Genomic DNA, 16,658 nt, shown 5'->3' with positions numbered 1-16,658 from the left:
TCATCCTGATTCATATCTAGCCACCGAATCCTCATGACTCTGGAGGAAAAAGTGAGACTGGTGACTTAGCACAGACTCCCTCACTCAAAACTAATCCATGTGCTTGTCATGGCATTACTTCCCTGATGTCATGGTCTTCTTTGAGAATGAAGGACAAACATCATCATCATCATGTGTCTCATGTTTCATTTGACCCACTTTAATTCTTCTTGCTCAAAGAGCTTAGCACTTTCTCTAATCCTATGCTGAGCTTTTCTGAACCAGTGTCTCCCATATTTTACAACCAATTGTTAAGTTCTTAAGAGGGACCTTCAGATCTTCCCAGTCCTTAGAGTACATAAGGACTCTATAGTTAATTATTTTATTTTTTAATTAATTTTTTTAATCTACAGTTAATTAAAACAGAAATGACTTTACTAGATGCTTGGAGGTTTGTACTGCCATAGAGGCAGAGGATGGGAATTTACTTAGAAGGGTTGGACATAAAAGATTAGGAAGTGATCTTATCTTAATCCATACTTCAGCTAATCAGGGTTTAAGTATACTGGTTGGGGAGTGGGGGGGGGGTAGAGTATGGAGAGAGTATGCATGGGAGGGAGGGGAGCCCCAATAGTTCAAGGGATGATTTAGCTTTGCATGATCCTTTGGCTCATGAGCACCGTGTGTCCGTGGAGTGTACTTGAAAAAAGGGTAAGATATAAAGTGACTATAATTTGATTCATGACTCTTGAGAAGTGTATTTCTATTGAGACAGAAGGGAGTGTACTTAATGACTATGAGGCAATGCTGTTTATCAATTAATCAATCAATCAATCAACCCTTGATTGTACTTTGAGCTTATCAGGCAATTAATCAATCTTTGATGATACTTTGATAATACCTTGATAGTACTTTTATCAGGTCAGATAAAAGAAATATAATTTGATAAAAGGGATGTAAGTAAAATAGAGGGTTAAAACAATAAAAACATAAAAAGGAGAAGGCTAGACATTAGTGGATAGTGAGGTAAAGAAGCATAAAGACCTATTACAGCAGAGGGAAAGAAGGGAGGGTATGAACATAGAGTAAATCCTATTCAATAGATTTAACCCAGAGAGGGAAAAAGATTCATTAACACTTGGGTTTAAAAATCTATCCAACTGGGGCAGCTAGGTAGCACAGTGAATAGAGCACCAGCTCTGGAGTCAAGAGGTCCTGAGTTCAAATCCAGCCTCAGACACTTACTAATTACCTAGCTGTATAACCTTGGGCAAGCCACTTAACCCCACTGCCTTGCCAAAAAAACCTAAAAAAAAAAAACCTATCCAACTCTGGGGGGGGGGGGGGATGGATAAAAGGGAAGCTGAAGATACAAAAGAAAAATAAGAGGAGTAGAGCCAAGATGGCAGTGTGAAGGCAGCATTCCCCGACAACTATGACTCCCCAAACCCTCAAAAAACAAAGGATGGCTCTAACCAAAATTTAGAGGGGCAGAACCCACAGAAAGACTGAGTGATACGTTTTCCCAGTCCAAGATAACTTAGAAGTTCCAAGGGAAAGTTGTGTTTCACCAAGACTGGGGGTTGGTAAAAAAAGCCATAGCACAGCCCAACCCAGCAAAGTCCAGCCCAGAGATCACTAGCAACAGCTTGAAGGGGTAGGGAGAGAACTCTGCTGCACCTGGGTGAGCAGAGTGAGGAGCCCTTGCCACAGAACCTGCAGAGAGAATCAGCAGAAAGCAGCCTGCGCCCCCCAAAGATAGTAAGGGAAGAAGGCAGAGATTTCTCTGCTCTCCCTGGGGTAGGACTCTCCTGTTTGCCTACACTCACATAATGCCCTTTGGGCTTCCATACTACGATAGCTGGATCCCGACTTATAGCCTCATGACAGAGGGCAGTGCTGTGGTCATCTACATATCAAAGCACAGGCTAGAGAGCATAAGACCTTGGAGGAATAAAGGTTGCAGTGGGGTCCCCCCCCCCAAAAAAAACCCAAAGCCTTGGAAGTGCTGTAAATTAGTCTGGAATTGAGGAAATGAGCAAACAACAGAAAAAGAAGGATCTGACCACAGAGAATTACTTTAGTCCGATGGAAGATCAAAACACATATTCAGATGATGACAAAATCGAAGCTTTCATATCCAAAACTTCCAAGAAAAACAGAAAATGGTCTCAGACTGTGGATGAGCTCAAAAAAAATCTTTGAAAAGCAATTAAGGGAGGTGGAGGAAAAACTGAAAGGAGAAATGAGAGTGATACAAAAAAAAAATCATGAAAACTAAATCAAAAGCTTGGTGAAAGAAATACCAAAAAATACTGAAGAAAATATGTTAAAAACCAGTTTAGGCCTAATGGAAAAAAGCAAAACAAAAAGCAAGAATGCCTTAAAAAACAGAACTGGCCAGCTGGAAAAGGAGATTAAAAAGCTCTCTGAAGATAATAACTCCTTCAAATGCAGAATGGAACTAAAGGAAGTTGATGACTTTTCAAGAAATCAGGAAGAAATAAAACTCTTCTTAAAAAGCCAAAAATTAGAAGAAAATGTGAAATATCTCATTGGAAAAACAACTAACCTTGAAAACAGACCCAGAAGAAATAATTTGAAAATTATTGGACTATCTGAAAGCCACGACCAAGAGAAGAGCCTAGACTTCATTTTTCAAGAAATAATACAGGGGGGCGGAGCCAAGATGGTGACATGAGGGGATCCAGTCTTAGGAGCTCTCTGATAAAAATTCATAAACTAAGGACTCTAACTAAACTTTCAAGAGACAGAACCCACAAAGGGACCCAGTGAGGCAGTTCTCCTACTCAAAGTAACCTGGAAAAGAGCAGAAAGGCTCTGCTCCCTGGGGGTCGGAGCAGCGGCCACCAGAGCCAAAGAACTTCAGCCTCCCGGAGGCAGCCCCAGGGCACTGGGAGCCACAGCTCACAGCAGCGGGGGAGTCTCCTGAGCTGCACCCCGGGGAGCACCCGGCACAAAGTGGGGGAACAGCGGACCTCTGCCAGAGCGAGCACGTGGAGCCCAGCCCTCAGGGCACACAGCCAGCAGCTTGGTCTTTCTGCAGCCTAGACCCGGAAACAGAAGCAGGTGAGCCAGTAAGCAGGAGCCCCCAGGGCATGAGCCCATTGAGCTGAGGGAGGGGAGTGAAGAGAGAGAGACTGCAGAGCTCTGTCCTCTGCCCCTGGAACAGGACTCTGGGGCTATGACCACATTCAGATCCTGATCCCAGTCTAGGCCCCACCCACAGAACAACAGGGCGCCCCCCACCTTGCCCTGTGGCAGAGAGGGGCGCATATGGTCATTCACAGACCAGGAGGGAGGACAGAGCCTCACACACTGAGACCCTTGTGGGAGTGTCCCAAAAGCTCAGGAAGCACCCCAAAAAACAGGCTTAGGCTGGGAAAATGAACAAGCAAAGAAACAAGAGGAAGACCATTGAGAAATACTTTGCAAATGAGCCCAAGAAGGATCAAAATACTCAGTCTGAAGATGAGGAAGCAAAAGCTCCTGCATCTAAAGACTCCAAGAAAAACAGAAATTGGGCTCAGGCTATGATAGAGCTCAAAAAAGACTTTGAAAATCAAATGAGGGAGTTGGAAGAAAAACTGGGAAAAGAAAGGAGAGAGATGCAGGAAAAACATGAAGATGAAGTCAGCAGCTTAGTCAAGGAAATTCAAAAAAATGCGGAAAAAAACAGCATACTAAAAACCAGCTTAGGTCAAATGGATAAAACAGTTCAAAAAGTTATTGAGGAGAAAAATGCTTTAAAAAGCAAAATTGGCCAGATGGAAAAAGAGATAAGAAAACTCTCTGAAGAGAACAAATCCTTCAGACAAAGAATAGAATTCAGGGAGACTGATGAATTTACCATAAATCAGGAATCAATACTTCAAAACCAAAAAAATGAAAAAGAAGAAAATGTGAAACATCTCATTGAAAAAACAACTGATATGGAAAACAGACTTAGGAAAGATAATTTGAAAATTATTGGAATACCTGAAAGTCATGATCAGGAAAAGAGCCTTGACATCATTTTCAAAGAATTACTACAGGAAAATTGCCCTGATATTCTAGAAGCTGAGGGCAAAATAGAAATGGAGAGAATCCACCGATGCCCCCCCCCGAGAAAGAGATCCCAAAAAACCAACCCCCAGGAACATTATAGCCAAGTTCCAGAGCTCCCAAGTCAAAGAGAAAATATTACAAGCAGCCAGAAGGACACAGTTCAAATATCGTGGAGCTGCAGTCAGGATCACACAGGACTTAGCAGCAACTACATTGGAAGCTCGTAGGGCTTGGAATACAATATACCGGAAGGCAAAAGAGCTTAGAATGCAGCCAAGAATGAACTACCCAGCAAGGCTGAATGTCCTCTTCCAGGGAAAAAGATGGACTTTCAATGAACCAGGGGAATTTCAAATGTTCCTTTTGGAATGGCCAGAGCTGAACAGAAGGTTTGATCTTCAGATACAGGACTCAGGTGAAGCATGGAGATTGGAGGAGAGGGGGGAAATATGAGGGACTTAATGAGGATGAACAGCATGTATAGAAAAATGATACTGATAATATTCATATGAACCATCTAAGTTAACAGAGCAGGTAGAGGGAGCTTTTATAGTTGAAGCACAGGAGAAAGCTGAATTCGAAGATAAAATATGGTGTAAAAATGGAGTCAATAGGAAAAAAAGGGAAATGGAATGGGAGAAAGAAAAAGGAGAGGGGGCATAGTCCAAGATATTTCACATAATAAGATTTTTTTTTATTACACTGAGCTATTGCAATGATATGGAAGGGGGAGGCAAGGGGGAATGAGGGAACCTTTGCTCTCATCAGAGATGGCTAGGAGAGGAAACAGCATATATACTCAATGGGGTATAGACAACTGGAGTAAGAAGGAGGGGGCAGCAGGGGGAAGGGGTGGGGATGTAAATAGAGGAGGAGAGGATGGACCATGGCGGGACAGTGGTCAGATATAACACATTTTCTTTTTTACTTCTTGCAAGGGGCTGGGATTGGATGGCCTGCCCAGGACCATAGGGCCAGGTGGATTCTGGGCCTAAGCGGTGGTATGGGAGCTCAGGGCTTCTTGGCCCCAGGACCAGGGATCTATCTGCTGCACCACTCAGCGACCCTACAGCAGAGTCAGAGTGAAAGGAGAGAGAAAATATAGTACATGGTAGTGGAGAAATATTAAAGGAGGGAATTGCGATCAGCAATGGCAACATTGGAAAAATATGGAAGTAACTTTTGTGATGGACTTATCATAAAGAATGTGATCCACCCAACAGAAGAGTTGATGGTGTTGGAACAAAGACTGAAGCACATTTTTTGTTATTATTATTTGGGGGAGGGTGCAGGGCAAGTGGGGCTGGGTAGCCTGCCTGGGGCCACATAGCGGGGTGATCTTTGGGTTTCTGGGGCCGGATTCGGACCCAGGTGCTCCTGGCTCAAGGGCCAATGCTCTGTCTGCCACCCAGCCACCCCTACTATTATTACTATTTTATTTTATTTTGGGTCTTTTTGGTTTTTTCTCTTCTTTTTGGTTTTTGCAGGGCAGTGGGGATCGGGTGGCTTACATGTCACATGGCTGGGTGATTATTGGGTTTACGAGGCTGGATACGGACTCGGGTGCTCATGACTCCAGGGCTGGCCATACCTACAATTATTACTATTATTTTTTTAATTTTAATTTTTTTCTCTCCCCTTTACTTTTTCACCCAAGCAAGTCTATCTATATTCATGGGGGGAGGGGTATTTTGTTTACTTGTAAACAAGTATATTTTATTAATGTAAAAAAAACCATTTGTACAAAATGAGAATTAAAAAATTAATTAAAAAAAAAAAGAAAGAATACAGCAAGGGGAGGCTAGGTGGCGCAGTGGACAAAGCACCAGCCCTGGAGTCAGGAGTACCTGGGTTCAAATCCGGTCTCAGACACTTAATAATTACCTAGCTGTGTTGCCTTGGGCAAGCCACTTAACCCCGTTTGCCTTGCAAAAAACCTTTAAAAAAAAAGAAAGAAAGAAAGAATACAGCAAAATTGCCCTGAGATCCTAGAAGCCAAGGGTAAAATAGAAATCTAGAGAATTCACCAGTCACCTCCTGAAAGAGATCTCAAAAGAAAAACTTGGAGGAATATTATAGCCAAATTTCAAAACTCCAAAATCAAAGAGAAAATTCTAAAAGCTGCCAGAAACAGACAATTCAACAACCGAGGCTCCATAGTCAGGATTACACAGGATCTGGCAGCATCTACACTAAGGGCTCATAGGGATTGGAATATAAAATCCCAGAAGGCAAAAGATCTTGGTTTACAGCTGAGAATCAACTACCCAGCAAAACTGAACATCCTCTTTCAGGGGAAAAGATGGATTTTTCTATGAAACAGGGGACTTTCAAACTTTCCTATCAAGGTGACCAGAGCTGAACAGAAACTTTGATCACCAAGTACAGGACTCTGGTGAACCATAGAGGGGGTGGAAGAGAGGGACTAACTATGAAGAACTTGATGATGTTGAACTGTTTGTATTCCTGCATGGGAAGGAGATACTGATAACTCATAAGAACTTTCTAGTTTATAAGAGCTGTTAGGAGTATATATAGACAAGACATAGGAAGGAGCGAATGGTATGATGTGGTAAAGGGATGGAGTCAATGGGCGATGGGGTAAAGTACTGGGAGGAAGGAAAAGGAGATAAAGAAGAAGCTGAGAGATTTCACATAAGGGTCAAAAGAAAGCTTTTTCAATGGAGGGGAGGGGGGAAGGCAAGGGGGGAATGAGTAAGCCTTCATTCTCATCAGAAATGGCTTAGGGAGGAAATGACATACACACTTAATAGGGTGAGGAAATCTGTCTTGCCCTGGAGGATGGGAGGAAAGGGATGGGATAAGGGTGAATGGGGGGAGGGAAAGGGGGAATAGGTGATAGAAGAGAGGGAAGATCCAGGGAGAGGGTAGTCAGATACAATACACTTTTGGACAGAGCCAGGATGAAAGGAGAGAGAGAATAGAAAAAATGAGAGTGGAGAAAAATAGAGTGGAAGTACAGCTAGTAATAGCAACTGAGGGAAAAATATTGAAGCAACTTCTCTGGTGGAGCAACTCACCCCAGAGACAGAGCCATTGAAATCTGAACACAGACTAAAGTACATTTTTTTCTCTCACTCTCTATTCTTGAGGTTTCCCATCTTCTTGGGGGGGAGGGGGTTTATATTTACTCTTATAACATTCAATTTACATCAATGTATGGCATGGAAACAATGTAGAGACTTTCAGACAGCCTTTGGGGGGGAGAGTGGGGAAAAATTGTAGAATTCAGAGCCTTGAAAAAAAATGATGGGTACATATTACTATTGTATATAATTGGAAAACAAATAAAATGTTAAAATAAAAAAAGCTGAAAATAAAAATTAATAGAAAAGTTGAAGAGGAAAAGGAGTAAAAATTTGGTGAAGAGGAATAAGAGGAAAGAAAAAAGTATAAATGGGGAAAGATAGCATGGAGAGAAACACAAAATTAGTAATCTTAACTGTAAACGAGAATAGGAAGAACTCTCCCATAAAACAGAAGCAGATAGCAGAATGGATTAAAAACCAGAATCCTCCAATATATTGTTTACAAGAAACACATTTGAAGCTAAGAGATATACACAGGGTAAAGGTCAAAAGCTGGAGTAAAATATATTATGTTCAGCTGCAGTAAAAAAAAAAATCAGGGGTAGGGATCTTGATCTCAGAAAGGGCAAAGGCAAATTAGATATCATTAAAAGGGATAAGGAAGGAAACTATATCTGTTTTTTTTAAGGTTTTTGCAAGGCAAATGGGGGTTAAGTGACTTGCCCAAGGCCACACAGCTAGGCAATTATCAAATGTCTGAGACTGGATTTGAACCCAGGTACTCCTGACTCCAGGGCCGGTGCTTTATCCAAAACTATCTTTTTAAAAGGCACCATAGGCAATGAAGCTATATCATTATTAAACATGTGCACCTAGTTGTAAAGCATCCAAATCCATGGAGGAAAAGCTGAGTGAATTACAAGGAGACCTAGACAGAAAAACTTTAATAATGGGGAGCCCTCAACCTCCCTCTCTTAGAACTAGATAAATCTAACCAAAAAATAAATAAGAAGAAAGTTAAGGTGAAAAAAAAATCTTAGAAAACTCAGATATGATAGACTTCCCGAGAAAACTTAATGGAGATAGAAAAGAATATACCTTTTTCTATTCAGGACATGACACCTATACCAAAATTGCCATGTACTAAGGCATAAAAAACTTACAATCAAATGTAGAAAGGCTAAAATAATAAATGTATGTTTTAGATCAGTATGCAATAAAAATTACATATAATAAAGGGTCATGTAAAGATAAACCAAATATTAATTGGAAATGTAATAATTTAATTTTAAAGAACAAATGGATCAAACAAAAAAATCATAGAATCAAACAGTTCATTCAAGAAAATGATAACAAGGAAACATCATACTAAAATTTATGGTATGCAGCCAAAGAAGTTTTTAGCAGAAATTTTATCTCTAAATGTTTATATAAATAAAATAGAGAAAAAAGAGATCAATGAATTGGAAATGCAATTTAAAAAACTAGAAAAATTAAATATCTTCAATTAAATACCAAATTAGAAATTGTGAAAATCAAAGGAGATATTAATAGAAGAGAAAGCAGAAAACTAATGACCTAAAAAATAAAACTGAATTGGTTCAATAAAAAAAATCATAAAATAGATAAACATTTGGTTAAATCTCATTTAAAAAAAGAAAGAAGGAAGCCAAATTACCAGTATCAAAAATGAAAAGGGTCGGGGCAGCTAGGTGGCATAGTGGATAAAGCACAGGCCCTGGAGTCAGGAGTACCTGGGTTCAAATCTGATCTCAGACACTTAATAATTACCTAGCTGTGTGGCCTTGGGCAAGCCACTTAACCCAGTTTGCCTTGCAAAAAAAAAAACCCTAAAAAAATGAAAAGGGTGAACTCAGCACCAATGAGGAGGAAATTAAAGAGATAATTCAGAGATATTTTACCAACAAATTTGATAACCTGAGTGAAAAGACTGAATAGTTACAAAAATACAAACTGCTCAGATTAAAAGAAGAGGAAATAAAATACTTAAACAATCCCATTTCAGAAAAAGAAACATCAATAAACTCCCTAAGAAAAAGTTTCCAGGTCCAGATGGATTTACAAGTGAATTCTACCAAACATTTAAGGAACAATTAATTACAGATCTACATAAACTATTTTTTAAAACAGGAGAAGAAAGAGTTCTCCAAATTCCTTTTATGACACCAATATGAGCTGATACTCAAACCAGGAAGAGACAAAACAAACAAAAAAATTATAGACATTCTCTCCAATGAACATTGATGCAAAAATCTAAAATAAAATTTTAGCAAAGGGATTAGAACAAATTATTACTAGGATAATATACCATGGTCAGGGAGGATTTATATCAGGTAGACAGGAATGGTTCAATATTAGGAAAACACTCAAAATAATTGAACATATCAATAACAATACAAACAGAAATCATATGATTATCTTAACAAATGCTGAAAAAGTCTGACAAAATACAATATCCATTCCTATTAAAAACACTGGAGAGTATATGAATAAATGACTTTTCCTTAAAATAATAAGCAGTATCTATCTAAAATCCATCAACAAATATTATATGTTAAAAGGCATAAACTTGGAGTATTTCCAATAAGAGCAGGAGATGAAACAAGAATGCCCATTATCACCATTACTTATCAATAAAGTATTAGAAATATTAGCTTTAGCAATAAGGGAAGAAAAAGAAATTGAAGTAATCAGAATTGGCAATGAGAAAGCAGTTTTCACCTTTCACAGATGTAATGATGGTATATTTACAGAATCCATGAAAATCACCTAAAAAACTACTTGAAACAACAAATTCAGCAATGTAAAACAAATTCAGGATGTAAAATAAACCCACGTAAATCAAAAGTATTTCTATATAGGAACAACAAAATCCAAGAACAAGAGATAGAAAGAGAAATTCCATTTAAAAGATCTGCAAATAACATTAAATACTTGGGAGTTTACATCCCAAGACAAACCCAGAAACTGTATAAAAACAATTACAAAGTACTTCTCACACAAATAAAATCAGATCTAAACAATTGTTAAAATATCAATTGCTTATGGTTATGTGAGCTAATATAATAAAAATGATAATCCCACTCAAATGAAATTACTTATTCAGTGGCATTCCAATAAAACTATCAAATAAATACTTTACTGAGCTAGAAAAAATAGAAACAAAATTCATCTGGTGTAACAAAAGGTCAAGAATATCTAGGGAACTGATGGAAAAAAATATAAAGTAAGGTAGCCTACCTCTACCAGATCTAAAACTATACTCTAAAGCAGCAGTCATCAAAACTACCTGGTACTGGTTAAGAAATAGAATAATGAGGCGGCTAGGTGGTGTAGTGGATAAAGCACCGGCCCTGGAGTCAGGATTACCTGGGTTCAAATCTGGTCTCAGACACTTAATAATTACCTAGCTGTGTGGCCTTGGGCAAGCCACTTAACTACATTTGCCTTGCAAAAAAAAAACAACCCTAAAAAAATAGAATAATGGATCAGTGGGTTAGGATAGGTTCAAAAGAAACAGTAGTAAATGACTACAGTAACTGTTTGACAAACCTAAAGACATTAGCTTCTGGTATAAGTACTCACTCTTTGACTAAAATTATTGGGAAAACTGGCAAAGATTAGACACACATTTCATACCCTATATATCAAAATAGAGTCAAAAATGGTTACAGGATTTAAACATAAAGTGTGATACCATAGACCAATTAACAGTTCAAAAAATACTCTCTCTGTCAGATATATGGAAAGAGGATGACCAAACAAGAAATAAAGTATATTATAAATTGCAAAGTAGATGACTTTGACTATATTAAATTAAAACATTTTTGCACTAATAAAAGTAATGCTGCCAAAATAGAAGGAAAACAGAAAGGGGGGGCAGTTTCCAATAAAGGTCTCATTTCTAAAATATATAGAGAATTTTATCAAATTTATAAGGTTACAGGTCATTCCTCAATTTTTAAGTGGTCAAAAGATATAAACAGTCAGTTTTCAAAAGAAGGAATTAATATATATTCATATATAAAATCATATATAGATGCTCCAAATCATTACTGATTAGAGAAATGCACATTAAAACAATAATGAGGTTCTACCTAACACCTATCAGATTGGCTAAAATGACAAAAAAGGGAAAACAATCAATGCTGGAGAGATTGTGGGAGGATTGCAGCTCTGCAAATAACTTGGGGAATCTTTCTTCTGGTGTTATGGCCAGGTTGAACCAGGTTAAACCCTATTTTCAAATACTTTCTTGCTTTTGGGGCTGGGGATAGATATAGTATAGATGATATTTGGGATGAGATTATTGGGATAAATCATCCTGAATTTAGCAGTTCCTTTGATGAAAAGGGGACATCCATAGCTAGGGAGTTTTCAGTTGCCTAAAGTAAAGTTTCTAATCAATTTGGTGTATCCAGAGCTAGTAATTTAATTACTGCCATGCTGAAACTCTGACAGAGAGGATACAGTATTTAGTATGCATTTAAATATGAACTCAGACCCATTATAATAACCCTGTTGAATATAAATACATTCTGAAAACTGAAAACTGGTAGAATTTAAACTCCTTAGACTTGGAGGAGATGGTACTGGGAGAAATATTTTGAACTACTTAAAGAAAAGTTTAAATTTTTTATTTTTTTAATTAAAATAAAAAAATTTTAATTTAATAAATATTTTAATATACAAAAAAGAACAAAAATTAAAAATGTATATGAACCCATGAAATTCCATAGCATGGTTTTTTTTTTCAGGGTAAGTGAAATTTAACAAGATACTACTATTGACTTGTTTGTGTATCTGGTCTTGTATTTCTCAGCTTGATCTTTTTTTTTTTCTGTATCTATTTCCTTTCCATTCTTTTTTCAGGACAATCTCTATTACTACACATTAAGTTACTGCCCAGACTAACCCTCCTTTTTCAACAAATAATAATTAATTTAAGCTACATTTGCTATGTCTAAAAATGTATTCTTCATTCCGAACCTCTATCATCTGCCAAGAATCAGGAGGCATACTTCATAATCATTATTCTTTTAATGATTGGTCACTGCATTAATCAGAGTTCTGAAAGTTTTCAGTTATTTTCCTTTATATTTTTGGAGTCATCATGTAAATCTTGTTTCAATTCTTATAAGTTTTTGAAGCTTCTTTGAACACTTTATATTCATATTTTTTTAAGATGCAGTAATAATGATTGCAGTACTAGATTGTTTAGCCATTCATTTCCCAATTGATGGATCCCATCTTAATTTTCAGGCATTTCTTTTTTTTTAATTGATTTTATTTTATTTTTCCAATTACATGTTATGAAAGCTTATCAACATTCATCCACATGCATATGCATATTTTAAGTAGGTAATTTCCTTCTACCCTGCCTTCCCACTCTCCTCCCCTCAGTGACGAACAGTAAGGTAAATACTGTATAGACATATTTATAAACATGTTTATAGATTAGTTATTTTCTGTATGAAGAATTATTAGAATTTAGGGAAAAGAAAGAAAACCATGAGATAGGAAAGAAAAACATAAGAGAAATTTTAAAAAGTGAATATAGTGTTCATTTAGATTCTGTAGGGTTTTTTCCTGTTGTTTATTTTGTTTTGTTTTTCTTCCTCTGGATGGGTCTCCTATAGTTGTCCTAGCTCTCTGAACTGCTAAGAGCTAGGTTGATTAACTCACAGCATTGTTTTTAATGTGTACATTGTTTTCTTGGTCCTGCTCCCTTTACTCAGCATCAGTTCCTATAATTCATTTCCATGAGTCTCTGGAGTCTGACCATTCATGGTTTCTTATAAAATAATAGTACTCCATAACATTCATATAACATAACTTGTTCAGTCATTCCTCAGTTGATGGGCATCCCCTCAATTTCCAGTTCTTTGCCACTACAAAAGAGCTGCTATGAATATTTTGGAACATGTGGGTTTTTTCCATTTTTTATGATTTCTTCAGGATATAGACCTAGTATAGGTATTGCTGGGTCAAAGGGTATGATCATTTTTATTGCTCTTTGGGCATAGTTCTATATTGCTTTCCAGAATGGTTGAATCAGTTCATAACTCTATCAACAATGCATTAATGTCCCAATCCTCCCACAATCTCTCCAGCATTGATTGTTTTCCCTTTTTTGTCATTTTAGCCAATCTGATAGGTGTTAGGTAGAACCTCATTATTGTTTTAATGTGCATTTCTCTAATCAGTAATGATTTGGAGCATCTATATATGATTTTATATATGAATATATATTAATTCCTTCTTTTGAAAACTGACTGTTTATATCTTTTGACCACTTAAAAATTGAGGAATGTAAAGATTGTTTCCCAATTTACTACATTTCTTTTGATCTTGGTCACAGTGATTTTATCCTGCACCTCTCATTTTTAAGGCCTCACATACTCATCCCTATGACAATGATCCATCTGGTAGCCCAGATAAAGCAAACATGAGGTTCCCAGTCTTCCACCAAATGCCATTTCCAAATTCTCTGTGATGTTTGGTCACCTAGCCTATGCACATCTGTGATAATAAGTGCATGTAGAATGATCCCATAATTGAGATCTAACCAAAATCCTTCCTCTTTACTGCACTTCCCTTTCATCCTTTTTACTCACCCACTTCAATTAACTATTCATGGGTAATTTCCTCCAAGAGAATGTGGAGGACCTTAGCTCATGTATGAGCCAGAAAGGACCTCAGAGAACATCTACTCTACTCCCTTGATTTACAGATAAGGAAACTGAAACCCAAGATGTTAAATAATTTTCCCAAGGTTATAAGGCAATAATTAGCAGGTCCAGGATTTAAATGCAGTTTCTCTCATCCAAGTGCTGAGCCTTGAGTTGAGAAGAACTGATTGCAAATCCAGCTCAGCCACTTATTAATTGTGTAACCTTGATTAGGTCACTTAGTCTCTGTTTGCCTCAGTTTCCTCATCTGTAAAATGGAGATAATAAATAGCACCATCCTCCCAGGGTTGAGAACCAAATAAGATACTAACTATAAAGTACTTACCACAGTGCCTGATACATTGCAAGCTCTATATAAATATTTGTTATAAGTATTTAAAATGGGTCATCTAGTCCACAATTCTCATTTTACCAATGAGGAATCTGAGTCTCAGAGAAGGAAAGGGTCTTTCCCAAGATCACATGGTAAGTAATTAAGAGGTAGGGCTAAAACTGGAATGTAGGAGAAAAGAGAAAGAACATAATGAAAAAGCAGTATATACAGGGGCAAGGATGGAAAAGGGAATACCAAAGGAAAGAGGAAGAAGGAGAAGGAGGAATCCTCATATTGTTCCAGGAGAAAGGTTTTGTGCTTGAGAGCAAGTATGAGGAAAAGGATGATACGGTAAGTAGGGTTCTTGATCCTTGGGAAAGAAAGAACAGTAGAACTTCAGAATCCATAATGAAAAAGAAGATGGTAACAGGGAGTGAATAGAAAGTCTCAGAGCAGCCTAGAATGTGAATTAGACCTCAGGCTTCACTTATTGCCAGGGGAAGGAGAAGTGGAATGTAAGTGAAAAATACTGTGAAAAAATGAAATAAGGAAAGTAAGATGTATAGATAAGTATGAGGAATACAGAGAAATCTGGAGACCTTTTATAAAAAATACAAAGGCAAAAAAAAGCAAAATTAGAAAAAAATAAAATATAGAAAATGAGGAAGCATCACTAATAATGAAAAACAATTTCTAATGGGGACTTGGAGAAAAAAAGAAAAAAATGTTAAAAACTTTATGCCCCCAAATTCATTGATTTAAATTGAGCTCTTACTTGAGCAAAATTATTTATACTGATGTTTAATGTTCGATTTTTAATTGAATCCAGTCCCATGATTGCACTGGAGATTAGTGAGTGGTCCCAGTAAAGACAACTCTTCTAACAATGCAAGTCAATTTTGCAACTCATTAATCTTGGTAGAAATTTAGGAGCAACAGTGGTGCTATTTAGTTGTAGGCCAAGGAGTAACAAGGAATTCAAAGAATTAAAACTGAAAGTGAACTTACATGTAATGAAGAGACCAATGATGAGTCTAAGTACACTATGGTATTTTATCAAGGATAGCTTGCAAACAAGAAATTAAATAAAAATATCCTGAAAATATATATGTAGAAAAGGAGACATATTTTAGTAAAAACAAGGGATAGTAGATGGTCAATATGAAATCTGTGCCAACATCATGATAAAAGACCTAGAAAAATAGCTACATATATATATATATGTGTGTGTGTGTGTGCGTGTGCATGTGTCTGTTTGTGTGAATGTCTGTGTCCGTGTATACATTCATATATATATACACTGTAGATAAGATACATGGGAAACATGAAGCCGAAAAGGTTTAAGTGGCATGTAATCTGCACCACTAAAAAGTGTACTCATGTTGTAAATACTCTGGATCCACTGAAGTAATGTTATTGGACTATGAAGGCAAGAAAAATATGAGATCCTAGTTGTTACAATTTGGCTAGGAATACAGGAAAATTTGCTAGATCCTTAAGAGATTAGTTGTTCTGAGCACCAAGCAAAATATAAATACAACCAAGTATAAAGAGCATGGTCGAATATGAATTCTTGTTCTTCCCTTCTAATGGCTACAATATAAAAGAAAAGTCTTTCACTCTAAACACTATTAGGGAAAATCAGTTTAGGTTTATAGATCCAAATTTTTTATTATTATTTTATTACTCTATTTGTTTGTTTGTTTGTTTGTTTGTCTTGCAAGGCAATGGGTTAAGTGATTTGCGCATGGCCACACAACTAGTTAATTATTAAGTATCTGAGGCTGGATTTGAACTCAGGTCCTTCTGACTCCAAGGCTAGTGCTCTATTCACTGTACCACCTAGCTGCCACTACAAATCCAAATCTATTGAAGAAATTCTTTTGGAAAATCAAAATTTACAAGTGTTGATAAATGACTGGATGTAGTTTATAATCAGTTTAGGTGGTAGGAAATCATATTCTTTGTTCAAAGATACAGAAATTGAGAGTTAGAAGGAACCTAAGTGGCCATTTAGTCCAATCTATACAGAAAAGCAAGTTCCTACCTACCTTTCTAGGTAGTCTCATTCTATTTTTTAGACATTTTAATTGATATGCAGTTCCCTTCAACTACTACCACTACAACTATGTCATTAAGTCATTTTGATGTAGAACTATTTTTTCCAAATGATCTTAAAGAGACTGCTGGGTTCCAGATACCCAAAGTCACATTATTTAAAAACTAAGAGGAGTTTTGAAAATTCTAAGGAATGTAGTAAAAGCAAGACATGATTAGCAGTCTCTTACATGGCAAATATATTTATCTACTGTTGAGCATTTCTATTTTAGCTACTACTGAGAATTTTTCACTTTTTTACAATTAAATTTATAGAAATGTGGGTTCTTTTACCTTTAATATAAAACTGGGTCTTTACTAACATGGACTGAATATCTATACCTCTTAGTCCCCACTAACAATAATTCAAAGGATCTCTGCAATCATTTTAAAAAGGATCAGTCAGCTAAATTCTTCTACACCAGCTGATCTTGCAGA

At 36.9% G+C, this 16,658-nt stretch overlaps 1 protein-coding gene across 1 annotated transcript in view; it reads right to left on the bottom strand.

Annotated features, from left to right (window-relative positions):
* Window positions 1-16,658, bottom strand: part of CYTH3 (cytohesin 3) — a 171,691-nt gene that overhangs the window by 112,275 nt on the left and 42,758 nt on the right. The window lies entirely within an intron of this gene.

The sequence above is a fragment of the Macrotis lagotis genome, chromosome X, assembly GCF_037893015.1.
Source record: "Macrotis lagotis isolate mMagLag1 chromosome X, bilby.v1.9.chrom.fasta, whole genome shotgun sequence".
Taxonomy (NCBI): domain Eukaryota; kingdom Metazoa; phylum Chordata; class Mammalia; order Peramelemorphia; family Peramelidae; genus Macrotis; species Macrotis lagotis.
The sequence above is the reverse complement of the archived record's forward strand: the minus strand, read 5'-3'. Positions and strand labels throughout refer to the sequence as shown.